The 19957-nt window shown below is 39.0% G+C and overlaps 1 long non-coding RNA gene across 1 annotated transcript in view; it reads right to left on the bottom strand.

The window, feature by feature from the left end:
* Positions 1 to 123: 123 nt before the first annotated feature.
* The window catches only part of LOC135983810 (uncharacterized), an 86062-nt gene continuing 66228 nt past the window's right edge, over positions 124 to 19957 (bottom strand). The window contains exon 3 of the long non-coding RNA XR_010601628.1: positions 124 to 566. This is a non-coding gene — a long non-coding RNA (uncharacterized LOC135983810). The remainder of the gene's footprint in view (positions 567 to 19957) is intronic.

Below are 19957 nucleotides of genomic sequence, written 5' to 3'. Positions count from 1 at the left end.
TCGACAGTAATAAAGGATTCATAGGCCCTCAGTTATACATATCTAACCCCATTGTCTTCAAATTGTGCCCCACTATAGCTATGTAACCACAGAGTCCCCAATGGATTTACATGGGTGTAACTATTTGTAACTTTGTAAACAAGTCTGTTAAATGATGTACAAAAAACAAAATCCAACTCACTTCCTTTATTGTTGGTTCTGAAGGCCTAATAGGTATAAAATGTGGTGGGAAATAATTTTGGTAAATAAGGTCGGTATAATTCTGAATTCACAAAAGGAATACATTTTCTAGGCAAGAAAGTGCTTTTGTCCCCATCACATTTTAGAGCTGAATTGCACTTTAAACCTAAATAGATTATGAACATTTTCTGTAAATGAACAGATGATGACCTGTCATTCATGCTTCCACTCAAAGGAAATTTGAACCAAGTTGACTGCTGTGCTTTGATAATGCACTGATGCCAAAGGCTGCACATAAGAAAGCACAGTCGGAGCAGGGATGCAGAGACATCTTTGGTAGTGGGTGAAATGATTTAGCAGCTCTGTTGCCCTTTCAAGCCAAAAACCTAAAACAAAATAAATAATAATCATAATTAATAATAATTGAAAACAGGCAGAAAGAAAACCAAAGTCTCAAATAATACAGGAGTGATCCGAATTCATTTCTGATATCATTCCATCACCTTCAGTGGGGTTACACCAGGATAAATTTGGCCCAACAGACCTATGACAATGCAAACAAACACTGACAAGGATTAGAGTATAAACCAAGTCTGACGTTTTTATATGAAGTTGTTTTTGAGTTATGAGTGAATAAAAAACCTAGAATAGTTTTTCAAAAGTGATAAACCATCACAATTTTAAAGTCTCATTACTCCAACACATTGTCCCAGTATCTTTAAACTAAGAACTCTTTGCAGAAGGGAGCTTCCCAAGCCCTGAAAGCGATGAAAGTAGGAGACTATCAAAATCAGGGTATATTGAAAACAGTTGTACAGATTTAATTGTGGGTCACTATTTTGACTCTATAATATACAATAGCACTAATCCCACCTTTGGGCAGTACAGAATATAGAATAGCTATATTAGAAAAGGATTTGCCATTTATTAGTCACTTAATTGGGCAAAGTTAAACAAGTTACACTAGGACTATTAAGACACCCTCAACAGAAGCACTAACTTGACACAGTGGCCCATATACAAAATGTTTTTTTTTCTTTAGGATACCATTACATAGATTCGTTTAATATGCATATAAACTACATTAGAATTAGGCAACTAAGCACCTCTCACATGTTCAGCTGATCCTATTAACATTTATCTCCCAAAAGGAAATCACTTCATTATATAACATGGAAATCTGTGAAGGGTCTATTAAAAATGTATATTGTTTTGAGACTATGACAAATGGTAGGTCCAATAATATGCTACACAAGAAAAATGGAGCTCCAATTATGAAGAACTTCAAGCACTGTGATGTCATAAGTTAAAACTGTGGATTCTTTGAAAGTCTTTTGATAAAAGAGTGCTTTGTAGCAGTCTTCAAAAAAGGAGAGAACTATAGAATAAAAGCTAAACCAGCAACTCTGAGGCTTGGTCTACACTGCCACCCTGAGCAACATGGATATACTGACCTCACCCCTGGTGTAGACAGCACTATGTCAACAGGAGGGCTTCTCCGGTCGACATGGCTACCACCTCTTGAGTAGCAACTAGCGTCTTCACTAAGCACTGCAGTGCTGTAAGTGTAAACAGGCTCTGAAGACAGTAAGAGGAACTAACAGAACTGTGAAGTATGGCATTTTTATACCTCTGATCTGATTCTGTGAAAATGTTTATTCTAAATAAACTGAACTTATACAAAACAAACAAGGAGACAGGCTCCAACTTCCTTACGCTAAAAACATGAAAATAGCAATAGATATCAACCATTAGTATAGTCCAGCAGTTCTCAAACTGTGGGTCGGACCCCAAGTGGGTCGAGATTCCGTTTAAATGGGGTCGCCAGGGAAGGCATTAGACTTGCTGGGGCCCAGGGCCGAAGCCTGAGCCCCACCACCTTGGGCTTCAGCCCCCACACCAGTGTTCATGTAGTAATTTTTGTTGTCAGAAGAGGGTCGCGGTGCAATGAAGTTTGAAAATCCCTGGTGTAGCCATTCAAAGAAGAGAAAACGTAAGAGTGAAGAACTTTCTGTTGCTTGAGTACAGCACATACCTGCTCAGAATTTCACAGTCATTCCAAGTGCATATCTACATGGTAACCACTTGGTGTGATTGCAACTCAGGTAGACATACCCAAGCAAGCTTTGATCTAGCTAGCTTGGGTCCTGCAGCAGTGAAGCTGCAGTAGTGCGGGTTCAGCACAGGCTGTACAAGACCACTCTGAACCCTGGGTAGTTAGTCACATGGCTAGCACATGCTGAAACCTGAGCTGCCACAGCTTCATTGCTCTAATTAAACTAGTTTAATTAGCTAGCGCAGTAGGTTTCCCCAATCTGCAATCACACCCTCTATGATTGAAGTGTAGACATACCCGACATTGGGAGCCTGACATACCCCCATTGTGAAAGAGTATAGTGTAGAAGCACTAGGTGTTGTATTACCATTCAAGTAATTGAAAGAACCATTTTTTTGGGGGGGCGACAGTTTGAACAAGAGGAGATTCAAGGAACTTGGCTTATTTAGCCTAACAAAATGAAGGCTGAGAGAGATAGGATTGTCTCTATAAATACACCAGAGGGATAAATACCAGGGAGGAGGAGGAGGAGTTATTTAAGTTAAGGGCCACTGTTGGTACAAGAACAAATGATATAAACTGGCCATTAACAAGTTTAGGCTTGAAATGATATGAAAGTTTCAAACCATCAGAGGAGTGAAGTTCTGGAACAGCCTTCCAAGGGGAGCAGTGGGGGCAAAATAACTTAATTGGTTTCAAGGTTGAGGTTGACACATTTATGGAGGAGATGGTATGAAGAGATTGCCTACGATAGCATGTGGCCCATCTGCAACTGCTAGTAGCAAATATCCCCAGAGGCTGGAGATTGACACTAGATGGGAAGGGTTGTGAGTTACTGGTGAATTATTTCCCAGGTATCTGGCTGGTGGGTTTTGCCATCATGATCAGGGTCTAACTGATCACCAGATTTGGGTCAGGAAGGAATTTTCCCCCAGATCAGAGTGGGAGAAACCCTGTTTTTTTTTTTTGTTTTTTTTTGCCATGCTCTGCAGCATGAGGCACGGCTCACTTAATGGTTTAAACCAGAGTAAATGGTGGAGTCACTGTAACTCGAAGTCTTTAAATAATGATTTGGAGACGTCAGTAACACAGCCAGAGGTTATGAGTCTATGGCAAGAGTGGCTGGGGGAAGTTCTGCAGCCTGCAATGTGCAGGAGGTCAGAGCAGATGATCACACTGGTCCCTTCTGGTCTTAAAGTCTATGACTCTAGGAGTCCAGATTGTATAGACATTGAGGCCAGAAAACACTGGCACAAAGGCAGAAGGAATATCCTTGGTCAAGATGAATTCACAGCGAATACTGCAATGGCCTTCTGAATACATATATCAAAAACTATAAAATGAGAACAAACTATGTTATACAAATATGAACTAAGTGTGAGGGCAATTGCAGCATAATATTACTCAAGATTAGTTTCAGTTCCTACAATGGCACATTGTGCTATTTTTACTCTTCCTCCAAAAACATTTTATAACTGCTATTGCCCCTGTGGCCATTCTGTATTTGATTAGTTGGGGAGGGATTTTTATTTACAGCACCAAAAATAAATTATTACCTCTACTTTCTCTAACATCCCAGTCCTCCCTTCCTGGCTATTTTCTCCACACTGACTCCTATCGTGAGCTGGCATTGTTAGAGGAAGTGTTAATTCTCACTCAGTAAGGTGTATGGAGTCCCACTGTTTAATTTCAGAAACAACGCTGACTCTCTCCTCTCACCTGGGTGCCAGTTCCTTTGATGAAAGAAGAACAGGAGTACTTGTGGCACCTTAGAGACTAACAAATTTATTTGAGCATAAGCTTTCGTGCTCAAATAAGTTTGTTAGTCTCTAAGGTGCCACAAGTACTCCTGTTCTTTTTGCAAATACAGACTAACACGGCTGCTACTCTGAAACCTTCCTTTGATGACTGACCAAACTGGTTGATCAGTTTGCGGAAGGCAGTAGTTTACATTGCACATCAGTGCTGATGTCAACTATACACTACAGCTGGCTTGAAATTTTTAGCTGAAACATTTTTTCAGCAAAAAAAAATGCTATTTTCATTTAACTGGAAATACTTCAGATAATGTGTCTATTTTGACAAATATTCCCATGGAAAAAATATTCTGACGCAAAATTTTTGAATTTCAAAAAGAATTTTTTTCTCAATAAAACTTTTTAGGAAATTTCTATTTGTGGGAAATTTTGAAAATAGTTGGTTTTGGTCCAAACTGGACTGAAAACAAATTTTAAAATGTCAAAATTTTCCTGGCACTGGAAATTCCAAGTTTTGGCCAGCTTTATACACTATTGCTGTCTGCATAATTCATTTTCCACATCTGAGGAATAATATCTAAAATACCTTTATTTAAATGCATATCAGAGGGTCCTAAAATCCTTCACAAATATTTAAATCTCACAACATCACTGTGAAATAGTCACATATTATATCACTTTAAAGAGCTTAAACAGGCAGGCAGAGGTTGAGTAACTTGTTCAGGGTCACACGATAAGCCAGCGAGAGAGCTGTAAATAAAACTCCTCCCAGTCACCTGCTATAACTACTTGACCACACGACTCTTCTTTAAAAAATGAAGGGTAAAGATTGTTGTTCAAGGTAGCAGATGGCCGTTCCCTATGTCAACAATAAGGTTCTTAGCTCATGATAGACTGAAGTTCCATATTTGTAATATCTCCTTTTGAGCAGCCTGCTTAGACCAACTAAAAATATTTATCAAGGTCAGGATCTGTCAATATGATGTGGTTTTGGAAGCCTTGACCTGATCCCATTTAATTAATATAGCAGCTTGCAGTCAAGAAACATCCAATTAAGGCACTGGACAAGCATAACTCTGCCCCCTCACTGGCTCCCCGCATGATGCCATGAGGGGAAAAATCTGACATGTTTAAAAATCAGTTTTTATCTGTTCAAGGACCACAAATACAAAAGTGCCTTCATCTTAATCATATGGTTATTTTACAGCATCACAACAGGGCAAGAACAACAAGGAGTCTGGTAGCACCTTAAAGATTAACAGATTTATTTGGGCATAAGCTTTCGTGGTTAAAAACCTCACTTCTTCGGATGTGAGGTTTTTACCAACGAAAGCTTATGCCCAAATAAATCTGTTAGTCTTTAAGGTGCCACCAGACTCCTTGTTGTTTTTGTAGATAAAGACTAACACGGCTACCCCCTGATACTTAACAGGGCAAGGTTAACATTGTTTGGGTTTAACTGTGTCTCCACACTTTAACCTTTGTGGATTCCTTTTAACTGTAGCCTTTATTGAATTTCCTGGGTTTAAAACACTTGGGTCCAGGATCACTACAACATCCCTATAATGTCTTTTACCCTCAAATCACTAATACATATTCCCAATCTTAACTCCATTTTACCAGTTTTTGTCTCTCAGAATACAAAAGTATGTGAGATTACCATAATGCATTCTAAACTACTGAACTATTGTAAGTAAGGTGAACATTTCTCTGAAGTTTTTACTGATCCAGGTATTGTGTTCCCAGCCCTCCACAAAGTCATCAGTTGTTAGAAATATCACTTGATAAAAGGATACAATGTAGACAGATTAAACATTGATATACACCACTGTCAACATACTGTGAGGCATTATAAACCCTTTAATTCTCAATCACAGAAGGAAACATTTGGGAATGAAAACAGACCAATAGTGCGTCACACACAATTTGGCATTGGGGACTTTATGTATTATGGCTTCCATATGTCTCAGCCTACTAAATACATTCTTAATGACAAGCTCCTGTTGAGAGAAATCTGCACAGTAGCTTGGGAATTCTATCTAAAGGAAAGTTATTTTGTTCAGATTTGTCCTGAACCTTGCCTCAGTGCTACTTCTGGATGTTCTGGGAGCCTCCTAGGTGTCACAAAAGGGAATAAAATAATCAGGGGAAATAATAATGTCAGGGGAAATAAATCACTGACTTTATGACTCAGGATCTGAGCCCCCCAAAAATTGAGGACCTACCCTAGTCTGAGTGGTTCATCAGGCCCTGAGGCACATCAGGATCAATTACCTCTTTTGTATGTTGGCACAAGAAATTTCATGCACCTGGCCTTTAAATGAGTGCATTTGGTGCAGTTCTTCCTCAGACCTCTCTAATAAGGAATGCTTTTTATTCTTCAAGACTAAACTTAACGGCATCAAAGATTCTTAAGTATCATCATTCTTGGCACTGAGACCTGTGGAGCAGAATTATCATCAATGCTGAATCAGACTGCTCAGAGAGAATTCATCTGCAACCTCCTCTCCTGCTCTGAGAGAACTCCGCAGATGAACGTGGCAGAAATTGAACAGGCCTGAGTAGAATGGCCTTTGCCGAATCAGGTGGAGCAAGTAGGTGTGTTGGCTGGAATATAAGGACGTACCATATGGCACATCCTTGTATCAAGATCTCTTCTCCAGGTTAGCCATCTTAAATGACCCACTGACCCAACAAGAAATTACTAATCTACCCTCCGCACTAAATTCTGTAAGAACATATTTCAAGAGATTATTCAGAAATATCATATAAAATGAAAAAATACATGTTTCTGCAAACTACAGCTGATAGAAGGAAAGAGAGGAAACGGGGCGTATGGATTTTTTTATAACCCGTGAGGGGGATGGATCTTTTATAACCTGTCAGAACATTCAGATCCTTCAACTGAGATGTTCATTCCCCCTAAGAGTTATTTGTATGCAATTGTTCTGGGACTCCCAAGGCACAGCCTGAGATTCCTACAGTGGGGGATGTACAGAAACAGTTCCCCATAAAGGAGAAATGGCTTCACCTTCTGTTGTATGACTTAGAAAAGAAATTAAATACAGTTGTAAGCTAAAAGCAAAATTTCCTTACTTCTGGAATGTCAATGACATGATTTTCCTACACAACATCTGTGATAAAATTCAGTTTGAAACCCCATTATAAAGAGTCAAGTTATAAACATTACTTTTCTGCTTACAGAGTCCTGTGAAAAGCAATCATGGTATTACTGTCAACCGTGGTAAAAGTAATCTAACAAATATCCTCTGTGCTTTCCTTTTTATTACGGTGTTGCAGCAGTGATGCTATATACTGTAGTTAAGGTCGAGATGGCCATTCCACTCTAAGCCCCTATTTTCAGAGGCTTTCAATTTTCTTTAAAAAAATTACCTTTTGGGATGAAATTTGTTGTGCTTGTTCAGCCCATAGGTGATATTTTTTGTGCGTGTGTGGGGAAGTTGGTAGTATATCTTTTCAACTATTTGAGTTATCAGACCAAGAAAATGTTTTTGGTTTTAAATATATTGTTAAGATATTTTTGCACTCAGATAATTCCAAAATATTTTCATTTTTAAAATTTCACTCCATGTGCGTATTGTGCATTCATGAATACATGCTTCACTCTTTTGGGGGGTGGGAGACAGACTGTCAAGATCTGCCTGCGTGGATCAGACTGCTGGACTGGAGTCTCAGTTAGCCACCTGTGAGCTAACAAGATTTTTACTTTAAAAATTAGGGCTGGGCCAAAATCAGAACTATTTATCTAATGACCTTCAACTTAGGGGGAGTGAGGGATGGAGAAAGGGAAAGTTTGTTGTTGTAATATGGGACTTGGATACGAATCGCCTTTCGTTTCATATTAGTTTAAAAAAATAAAACCCGTACTGATGAACTGTATTTTGCACAGAAAAGAAAGAGGGGGGAGCAAAAAATACAATTAGCCCAAATAATTGTACATCACCACAAATATCCAACTTTGTGGGCTGGCTATTGTGGTGTTATATTTCTATACACTCCATATGCTGACCCCTTCAAAGGCAAGTGGCAAAAATCTCACAATCATGGTTAAAAATCTATAGTTACTTCTATTTCTTGAGGCTCCATCCTGCCAAGTGATGCATTTCCCATGCTCTTTCCAGCATGACTCATCCAAGGATCCTCAGTACACTAAAGCTGTACCACATCAGAACCTGCTGCTGTAGTCCATAGGCAGATGTGGATTTTGGCTGCCTATGGAAAGTCGGGCAAGGCCCAGTTCCATAATAAACATGCTGCGCTAAGGATTTTACTTTACATTAGCATCATTTCCATACACTACTCTAGATTTCATTTCCTGTTCACCTTATGTTCACTTTTATTCCCATGTATCTGCTTATTGTACATTAGAAAAGTAAAACTGACAAAAATATAGATATTTCATATGTCAAGGTATATGTTGAAATCCTATACTATTAAATGCCTGACAGATATAATACTATAGAGTACTCTGTCAAGACACTACCCCATGTTGGATAATCTGACCCCGAAGACTGGTAGATAGTCAAGATATAAATTGTCTCCTAAAACCACACATCTTTCTTTACTCTTATTTAAATTGCAAACTCACATTACTTTGACTGTCTGCATCACTGCTTTAATTTCCTTCTGCTTTACCTCTTGTTCTAGATTTTGCCCAATCTTCTTGCCTTGTTTGTACTTAGTCTCTTTCTCCTCTGCATCATGATCAGTAGAACTGGAGTCACAGGCCCAAGTTCCTTGGAGGGACTGTTAATGAGGGGATACTAGAAAAACAGCGAGCATGGGGAATTAGGCTGGAAGCAAATCACTCACAAGGACAGAGAATGCACAGGCTTTAATAAAGTTCCACGTGTTCAATTTAACATGCATTGAGTTTCATTATTTGTTAATGAAATATCCCCCACCCTGCACCTGAAATTACCTCCCTCTTGCAGTATATCAAACTACCCTCAAAACTCACTCCTGTTCAGTGTTCAACAGCTGATATCCACTCCATTACTGATTACTCCTTCTCTTTCCCTATCTTTACTAAAACAAAAAACACCAACAACCCCTTGCAAGCTGTACAGACAAATTAATACAAATGGATTGTATTTGTTGAATCACTTGTCCCATTTTTAACTCATCCTGTCTCTGCCAGTTCCATTCAAAGTGGTTCCCATTACTGTAGTATCTGAACACCTCCCAATTTTTTAATCAACACACTGTGAGGAAGGTCAGACTATTATTCCAATTTTATAGATGGGGAACTGAGGTATAGATAGAATAAGTAACTTGCCCAAGGTCACATATGAAGTCTGTGGCAGAATAACAAATTGAAGCTGGGTCTCTGGAGTCTCAGACTAGCACACTAGACTATTTAGAACAGGGGTTCTCAAACTGGGGCCAGGGCCGGCTCCAGCATTTCTGCCGCCCCAAGCAAAAAAAACCTGCCATCGGCGGCAGCAATTGAAAGAAAGAAAAAAAGCTGCGATCGGCAGCGGCAGTTCAGCGGCAGGTCCTTCACTCCTAGAGGGAGCCCTGAATTGCCACAGGTGCCGCCCCTCTCCCTTGGCTGCCCCAAGCACCTGCTTGTTAAGATGGTGCCTGGAGCCGGCCCTGACTGGGGGTTAGGACCCTGTGGGGTCGCGAGGTTATTACATGGGGGGTCATGAGCTGTCAGCCTCCACCCCAAACCCCACTTTGCCTCCAGCATTATAATGGTGTTAAATATATTAAAAAGTAACAGAAGGTCCTGTGGCACCTTTGAGACTAACAGAAGTACTGGGAGCATAAGCTTTCGTGGGTAAGAACCTCACTTCTTCAGATGCAAGTAATGGAAATCTCCAGAGGCAGGTATATATCAGTGTGGAGATAACGAGGTTAGTTCAATCAGGGAGGGTGAGGTGCTCTGCTAGCAGTTGAGGTGTGAACACCAAGGGAGGAGAAACTGTTTCTGTAGTTGGATAGCCATTCACAGTCTTTGTTTAATCCTGATCTGATGGTGTCAAATTTGCAAATGAACTGGAGCTCAGCAGTTTCTCTTTGGAGTCTGGTCCTGAAGTTTTTTTGCTGTAAGATGTGCTTTTTACATCTGCTATTGTGTGGCCAGGGAGGTTGAAGTGTTCTCCTACAGGTTTTTGTATATTGCCATTCCTGATATCTGACTTGTGTCCATTTATCCTCTTGCGTAGTGACTGTCCAGTTTGGCCAATGTACATAGCAGAGGGGCATTGCTGGCATATGATGGCATATATAACATTGGTGGACGTGCAGGTGAATGAGCCGGTGATGTTGTAGCTGATCTGGTTAGGTCCAGTGATGGTGTTGCTGGTGTAGATATGTGGGCAGAGTTGGCATCGAGGTTTGTTGCATGGGTTGGTTCCTGAGTTAGAGTTGTTATGGTGCGGTGCGTGGTTGCTGGTGAGAATATGCTTAAGGTTGGCAGGTTGTCTGTGGGCGAGGACTGGCCTGCCTCCCAAGGTCTGTGAAAGTGAGGGATCATTGTCCAGGATGGGTTGTAGATCACTGATGATGCATTGGAGAGGTTTAAGCTGAGGACTGTAGGTGATGGCCAGTGGAGTTCTGTTGGTTTCTCTTCTGGGCCTGTCTTGTAGCAGGAGGCTTCTGGGTACACGTCTGGCTCTGTTGATTTGTTTCTTTATTTCCTTGTGTGGGTATCGTAGTTTTGAGAATGCTTGGTGAAGATCTTGTAGGTGTTGGTCTCTGTCTGAGGGGTTGGAGCAGATGCGATTGTACCTCAGTGCTTGGCTGTAGACGATGGATCGTGTGGTGTGACCGGGGTGGAAGCTGGAGGCATGAAGGTAGGCGTAGTGGTCGGTGGGTTTTCGGTATAGGGTGGTGTTAATGTGGCCATCGCTTATTTGTACGGTGGTGTCCAGGAAGTGGACCTCCCGTGTAGATTGGTCCAGGCTGAGGTTGATGGTGGGGTGGAAGCTGTTGAAAGCATGGTGGAATTCTTCCAGGGTCTCCTTCCCATGGGTCCAGATGATGAAGATGTCATCAATATAGCGGAGGTAGAGAAGGGGCATGAGTGGACGAGAGCTGAGGAAGCGTTGTTCCAGGTCAGCCATAAAAATGTTGGCATATTGTGGGGCCATGCGGGTGCCCATAGCGGTGCCACTGGTCTGGAGGTATATATTGTCACCAAATTTGAAATAATTGTGCGTGAGGATAAAGTCACAGAGCTCAGCAATAAGTTGTGCTGTGTCATCATCAGGGATACTGTTCCTGACAGCTTGTATTCCATCTGTATGTGGGATGTTTGTGTAGAGAGCCTCAACATCCATGGTGGCTAGGATGGTGTTTTCTGGGAGGTCACCAATGCATTGTAGTTTTCTCAGGAAAACTACAGGACCCTCTGTTGCTTTTTACAGATTCAGACTAACACATTTATGGGGGGGGGGTCGCACTCAGAGGCTTGGTATGTGAAAGGGGTCACCAGTAGAACCACTGATTTAGAAGATTTAGCTGGCAGAAAAATTAAGTTTGGGGGTCTGAAATCCTTCCCAAAGCACCAGTTACACTGTACAAAAAAAAATCTGTAGACAAATACCTTTTCAACATAACAATCAGCAGAATTTGTTTAATGGTGTGGAAGATTTTGTGAAGTCATACGGATACAAAGATGAATTACATTGGATTTCCTTTCCATTATCTGCAAGAGGTGTTGCAAGTTTTGTGGGTTTAAAAAACACATTACTGTAAAGAGAACTGAATATTGTATGTAATTATTTTAAATATATATTATATGTTCTTTGTGTTTGAATATTTCTGCCCCTTCTCTTTCTGCCTCAGAACATATGAAAACGAAATGTGAAAGTGAAACATTTTACTGTAATTAAATAAAACTAAGATTGCTATTATTAAGAAAAACAGGAATTAGAATGAAAAACTTAGAAAACAGGTTTCTTGTCAGTAACCCTTTCAAAAATTCACACAAAAATATCAGAAGTAACTTTTTGAGACACTGGATTGGTTTTGTTAAGATGACTCTCACTTGAACATGTTGGGCATATTTCTAGCTGTTTTATACCAAATGTATTGAAAATACCTTAGAACTTACACATTGTTAGTTTAAGGGCTTGTCTAGGAGTCTATGAGACACAGGAAAATTAATTAACAATGGAAATTTAACTAAACAAATTCAGACCACTGTTATCCTAAATGGGAGTTCTCACACACGGGTTTAATGTAATTTAACTAATCTACTTTAAAATCTCATCTTTAGTTAATTTTGATTAACTTTTCCTGAGTGTCCCCAGGTACACAAGCCTTAATAGGTATTTTACTAACAAATAAAACCAAGAATGCAAACAGGCCACATAATATACACTGCATTCAGGGTCCTACAACCCTAAACTCGGACTTCAGTGCTTGCTAGCCCACTCCCTGATGGAGAGGACAAAGTGTAATACAAAATCAGCTTTTGTAGAGCTTAGCCCTTCTGAGCTGCTCCATATCTCCTCTCCTCCAAAATAATGTTTCAGAAGCTTGATGGCTCCTCCAGCCCTGGCAATGAAGGTGTAGGCAGGATTAGAGTAGTCAAAGGATTGACAGGACAACCCAGGGGACATAACTGGCATCCATTTAGCTGGGGTTGTACTGTACTATAAATGCACTGTTGCATCTTTGTTGAGAGAGAAACAGATTCCCAAAGTGTTTGGGGTGGGGGAGGCTAAAATTTGATTTAGAGTTCAACAACATTTGTAATAAAATATATATACTTATTTTCTTTTCCATATTATGTAAAACTTTCATACACATATATATGTTTAACTGTTTTAATCCAATGACGGGGAAAAACACATACAAATTGTTGGGACAAATTCTGATCTACGTTAAACACATTGATTTCAGTTTTCAGAGTAGCAGCCGTGTTAGTCTGTATCCGCAAAAAGAACAGGAGTACTTGTTAGTCTCTAAGGTGCCACAAGTACTCCTGTTCTTTTTATTGATTTCAGTGAGGTTGAACAGATGTGAGAGCAGAATTTGGCCATCACATTTTGGGTAGGTAATCTACAACTCTGTGATGTATGTATTTTAGTGATGATAAACTCTTCAGAGTAGGGACCTTGTTATATTCTAGATTTGGATGTCACCATGTATATTTATAGTTCTATATATTATATTTATATATATATTTATATATATGAGGAGAATATTTAATGACACTGGTTTCTGAATCAAAGAAATGGCCTCAACCTCCTTCTAAATCTGAAACTGAATCAGACCCTTTTCTGATGTTCAAAAGGATTTAGGCAATTTACAGCAAAACAGCAAAAAATCCATAGGACTGTTTCTGGCTTAGGAAAACTCGCATCTAAAGACCTTTTGTGAATGTAGCTAATGAAAACAATGGACCTTCATTTCCGAGTCATCCTTAAAGATTCCCTTACAAAAACTTGCAAAGAGCTCAGTCTCATTTGCAATCCTCTCAGAGTTTAAATCCTCAGGGTAGAGGCTTGTTAAGTTCCAGGTGCGTCTCTTTAGGTCTTCACTGCTGAGACTTTTCAGTTTCTCACCCCTCAAAACAGCAAACCATTTTCCAACTCCTTTGTACTTATGCATCTTATTGTCCAATTGTGTTAATATGATGTCTGAGACGGGGTTGAAAACCTCATCTTCAAAAACTTTTTGGGGATCTGGGGGCTTCTCATCATTTCCAAGTTCAGGTGGCATTACTTTCCTCCTTCAAGACAGTTTCTCTCTGAACTGCATGGATATTCCTAACATTTCAGTCTGTGAAGCAGCAGCTTCCTTACATGCAACAAAACAAGACCATAATTCTGATAAAGTATCTTAAAGGCCACCAGATAAACTGTGATCTATCTGAATGTCAAGATCAGGACTCTGCAATTTGTTTGCTCGCAATGTTAATTTTTGATAACATACCACATCCCGGCCAAAACAAGAAACAAAATCTTTGAAATGTTTTGTTTGCAAGTTACCAGCTTCCAACTTAAGTTCTGGCATAAGACTCCATGAAGCCTTGATCTCATATAAAGGAACAAGAACATCCTCAACCTGATTTCATAGCGGACAGATTGACTCTATCCCTTGCTGACCATCCTGTCATGCTTTGGCATTTTAATGTAATGCTAATGTGCTTTTTTAACACATCCCAACCACTAGTAGAAGTGGAAAACAGGGTATATTTTTTTTAAACAATTCCAAACAATGGACCAAATTGTGAAACAACCATTACAGCAGCTTCTCCAACAAGACTGAGTGAGTGGGCAGCACATGGGATGAAAGATGCATACTGATTTACCTGCTGCATTTGATTTTGAACACCTTTGTTTGCTGCAGCCATGTTAGCTCTGTTGTCACAGATTTGTCCCCTGCAATCAATATCTAAACCATATTTTTTCAGCTTCTCTAAAATAACCTCCATAATAGCCGCACCAACACAGGGGAGGGTATCAATGAAATCTACAAAGCATTAATTTGTGTTCCAAACACACTATTTGAGGTCTGGAAAGGGTCCCCTGACCATTCCATTTGGGGCAGTAAACAGACAAGGAGAAGGCCTCAGGACAGAAGAAAATAACAAGAAGTTAAAAAAGGGGGGGGGGCTTTTATGGACCTAGGCTAAATTCCACTGGACTCATTTGAACTTCTCTTCACATGTCCCTGTGCCAATGTCATCATTCCAGCGACTCTGACTGCTGTGCTAACCCACCAATGAGGAGACCATGAGGTCACACAATATCAGTAGAAAAGAGAAACACAGTCACTTACTTACTTTTTATAGAACTTCTCTTCCTCATAGGATGCTGTTTGTGTCCATACGTCATGCTGCAATATATTTGATTTTTCACTATATGTAGATTACAAAATATAAATTCAATACAAAATGAAATTCAGTCAATAGACTGATATCATTTTTATGCCAGGCAGGCCAAAAACTTGTCATTATTTTGCATCTGTCATGGGAAATTATCAAGGTATTGTGGTGTTTCTTAGCACCAGTGCACCTTATAAAATATTAATAATATAGCACAATTGGGAGCAACCATTATAGTTAAAGTTGCATGTGTTGCCTTTCTAACTCCTCTTAAATGACTTTAACTTAGGGTACGTCTATACCCAGCCGCTAGCTTGGCGGCTGGCAATCGAACTTCTGGGTTCGACTTATCGCGTCTTGTCTGGACGCGATAAGTCGAACCCGGAAGTGCTCGCCGTCGACTGCGGTACTCCAGCTCAGCGAGAGGAGTACCGCGGAGTCGACGGGGGAGCCTGCCTGCCGCGTGTGGACCGAGGTAAGATCGAACTAAGGTACTTCGAACTTCAGCTACGTTATTCACGTAGCTGAAGTTGCATACCTTAGTTCGATTTGGGGGGTTAGTTAGACCAAGCCTTACCTTTCATGCTGAAATTTTCCTTGCCAAAAGTAAACACTTTTGTAAAATCTGAGCAAAATTCAAATGTTTCAGCCATTTCTGAGTAGGAGCCGAGTGAGAGAAAGTACATTTTCCCCATAGCAAAAAAAAATAATAATAATCTTTGGCTTTGGTGGTTTTGTTTTGTTTTTTTAAACACAGCTCTGCAGCCCAAATGGCAAATGATAGAAAGTTGAAATTCGACAGGAATATACTCCTCACATAGGAGAAGTACTTTACTCAATAGCTTCTTCTTCCAATTGGCTGCTGGCTTCACCTCCCTCCCTCACAGTCTCTTAACTTCAGTCACATTCGATTGCCTTACATTCCCCCTTTTTCTCCCCATTCTTACATCCCCTCACTCATGCTTGCCCTGTACTTTGTTTTACTGTATTTTTGTTTAGCTAAAGTGAAAAGCCTCCCAAAATTATTTCAAACAAACAAATATCCAATCAATCAAAAGGAAAAAATGTAGGACCAACATGTTGGCAAATCATTACTCCACTTTTATTTTATTATTATTTATATCCTTTACCCAGACTCTCTGTCTTGTCTATTTCAATTGTAAGATCTTCAGGGCTCTGTAGTATTATTTATAAAGGCTTTATTACATATAATGTTTAACCATGCCCCACGGTGCAAGAAAATGAAACCAATGACTTTCTCTGCTTCATTTTTCAATTGCACAATGTCTTTTGCAACCCAAATATTAATCTATGAGAATAACAAGCGCTATATCTGACAAAAATTCACAATTTAGTTATTAACGGGTCAAAGTACTGTATAATACACCACTATATTTTTTTCTGTCTTTTATTTCACTACCTTATAAACTATATCCCCATCCCAAGGAGGGCCAGTCCTATATCATCCACCCCATCTACACTATATTTTGCCCATGCTAGGAAACAATTGTCAATTTTTTTAAGTGATTTCTGTTAACCAACTGTCACAACCTGATTAGGTCAAGAGGAGCAATTCTGTTAGCATTATCCTAAGTTAGTGACAAGGAGAGAATCTTGAAAGCAGCTAAAGACATAGGAGAAATTAGTTACTGAAGGCATACAATATTGTTTTCCCCAGATCCTTTTTTTCAGCTTGGAAAAAAGACGACTAAGGAGGGGATATGACAGAGGTCTATAAAATCATGACTGGTGTGGAGAAAGTAAATAAGGAATAAGGAAGTCTTATTTACTCCTTCTCATAACACAAGAACTAGGGGTCACCAAATGAAATTAATAGGCAGCAGGTTTAAAAACAAAGAAAAGGAAGTATTTTTTCACACAACACACAGTCAACCCGTGGAACTCCTTGCCAGAGGATGTTGTGAAGTCCAAGACTATAACAGGGTTCAAAAAAGAACTAGGTAAGTTCATGGAGGATAGGTCCATCAATGGCTATTAGCCGTGATGGGCAGGGATGGTGTCCCTAGCCTCTGTTTGCCAGAAGCTGAGAATGGGCGACAAGGAATGGATCACTTGATGATTACCTGTTCTGTTCATTCCCCCTCTGGGGCATTTGGCATTGGCCACCCTCGGAAGACAGGATACTTGGCTAGATGGACCTTTGGTCTGACCCAGTATGACCGTTCTTATGTCTCGAGCACAATTACAAAAGCCTGGCAAAATTAATTCATGCCAATTAAATGGGTATTTGATGAGATAGTAGTAGTGATGGCCATATTATTCCAGCAAAACTCCATGTCATCTATTAGGAAAACATCTACCTTCTGGGACATTATTTTTGCTATGTCTCTGATAGGCAAGAGGTAAAAGTCAATAGGATTTAGGCTCATAAGTCTCCTAGGCACTTTTAAAAATATTACCCAAGATCCGTAAAGCCAACCAATTCAGTTCTCTTGTATTCTAAGACGATGATGCAACTGAAATGCATATATCTTAACTGTTACCCTAATCAGGATCTGTACTGGATTTCAATTCCCCTAACTATCAGATTCCTCATCTTGCAGCCTATCCTACAGTGTTGTGACCTCTTTTCTTTCTAATCAAACTAGTCTATCATTATAGTTGGAATGCAATGCACAGAGAGAATATCTTTAGAAGTTCCCTTGTTGGTCAGTGTAAGAGAGTAAGTTTTAATGGTTAATTCAGTATCTGACATTTATACTGAAGACAACCAGAGTTTTTCTGTATTTTGAATGAAATTATTTTTAAGCCATCTGTGGTAATTAATTATACATGTGCCAGAGGGATCCGATCGATGTTCAACTTCTGAATTATTACCACTATCCCAGCTGTTCCGCGGTTTCTGCTTTTTTATTAATAATCAATAAAAAGTATTTAGGAAAAGATTTTGATACTCTTCTAGAGATCTGGAGGGTAGCCCATCCTGTGCCTATCTTTAAACAAAATCTGATAGGGAATATCATAAGAATTATAGACCAGAGAGCCTGGTAATACTGGATAAATTAGGTGAAACGATAACTAAAAAGACAGAATGAAACACTCAATGAACATTATATAATAGTAGGCTTGCAAGGATTCGATTTTAGCAGTAAATATTCATTTCACCATACATGGACAAACCAACAAAAATATTTCCATAGATGATAATAGAAATTTTTAAAGGGCAACGTAAGAAAAATGCTTCTGGAAATCTTCTTAGAGTTTAATTTAAGGATATTTACTTTGTATATTTTGATATGTGATGTTAACAATTTGTTTTAGCAGTTATTAAAATTTGACTTTTTGAAACTCAATGTCTATTCTCATTAAATAATTAGACTGATCCCCACATTGCCAGTCCCCGTTCTAATTTCCCAGAAAAATTTAAATCAATCAAAACTGAAAAAAATGCTTAAAATAAAATTTGGTATTATCTGTTGAAAGAATAAAGGAGTAAAAATTGACTTCTGCAAAGCCTTTGTAATAGGGACAAACCAGTATGACTTGTGTAAACAAAAATTGTATCATTCCGATCTTTCAGAATTCTTTGTACGATTCACAAAATTTATAAAATAACAAAATTATTCAAACTAGAAGAGACACTGAGAAACTCTAGAAGGACCTAAAAAAGCTAGTGGACTTGGTAACATAATGGCAGAAGAAATGATTGCACACAACTGAAAAGTTGTGCATGCTAGGAGGAACAATTGGATTTTAAATAAGTTATAAAGCTCAAGAAAAATATTTAGGCATCGCTGTGAACAGTTTAATCAAAGTATCTGTTCAATGAGCTCCAATAGTCAAGAACAAACAAGATGAATAATTGTATTAAGAAAGCAATAAAGAAAAAACTGAAAAAATTATAATGGAGTTCTCTAAATCAATATTCACCCTCACTTTCAATATGGGGCATTGGTCAGCCCTTCCCAAAAATAACATACAACAGCAGAAATGGGAAAAGTCCAAAGATGAACAAGTAAAGTATCTAGAGACATGGAAAGACTTCCTTTGAAGACATCTTAAAAACATGAGGACTATTTATTTAAGAAAGCAGATGAACAAGGGGTAACAACAACCATATACAAAACAGAGTATGATACAAAGGTGGTGAATAAGGTGACTGTACTTAAACTCAAATAATACAAGAACAAGAGGAGTTGTAGCCGTGTCGGTCCCAAGAGATTAGAGAGACAAGACGGGTGAGGTAATATCCTTTATTGGACCAACTTGCTTGTCTCTCTCACCAACAAAAGTTGGTCAAGTATAAGATATTACATAACTCTCACCCTGTCCCTCTACGAGAACAAGGGGTCACTCAAAGAAATTGAAAAGGCGATAAATATAACAAAAGGATTAAAGAAAAAAATTGCTGTTTTTTAAATACAAAACTGTTAACCCGTGCACTCACTGCAACAAGATGTTATTGAGGCAGAATTTAAAAAAATTAGAAATTTATATTGATAAAAATACCTGCAGTCTCATTAGATAGTATGAACACTTATAAAGGATATAGCCCTCATGCTTCAGTTGAGAAGCCAACCACTAAAAGCCTTCAGCTGGGAAGAAATTCTTCCCACGAGCATGCTATTGCCTAATTGTCCATTACCAAGGTTTTACTCCTTCCTCTGAAGACACAGTTTTGTGCAGAATACTAGACTAGACAGCTTACTGGTCTGATCTACTATGGTAATTCCTACATTCAAAATACAAAAAGGAGGGCTCAACTCCTTTTTTCATTAAAATCATACACTGTAAGACAAAGTGATTGATATCTTTGAAAACTAGTCACGATGTGCCACTGGCTGGCTGGGGTGTGCTAAATGAAGGGAAAAGGACAAGGCAAGGGAGCAATCTGACAACAGGGAAGAAGATTGTAACAAATTAAAGAATTACTTAAAGCGTTATATTTGTAAATGCTTTGCTGTAAGCAAAGCTAATTGCAAGTGGTTAATGGTCCTGTGTTTCTGGGGCAAGATAGAAAAAACCTAAATTGATATTACTTTACTAGATGTTTACAGGATAAAGTTTCTTACATATAAAACTCTACAATTAAATAAAAATGCTAACTCTTAAAAGTTGATAAAAATCAGTAAGTTGATAAAGAAAATGAGTTTTCCTTTTAAGAGCACTGCTCAGTAGAACATACTTTTAGTG

Source organism: Chrysemys picta, chromosome 1 (assembly GCF_011386835.1).
Source record: "Chrysemys picta bellii isolate R12L10 chromosome 1, ASM1138683v2, whole genome shotgun sequence".
Lineage (NCBI taxonomy): Eukaryota > Metazoa > Chordata > Testudines > Emydidae > Chrysemys > Chrysemys picta.
Note: the sequence above shows the minus strand (reverse complement) of the source record. Positions and strands in the feature narration are given on the sequence as shown.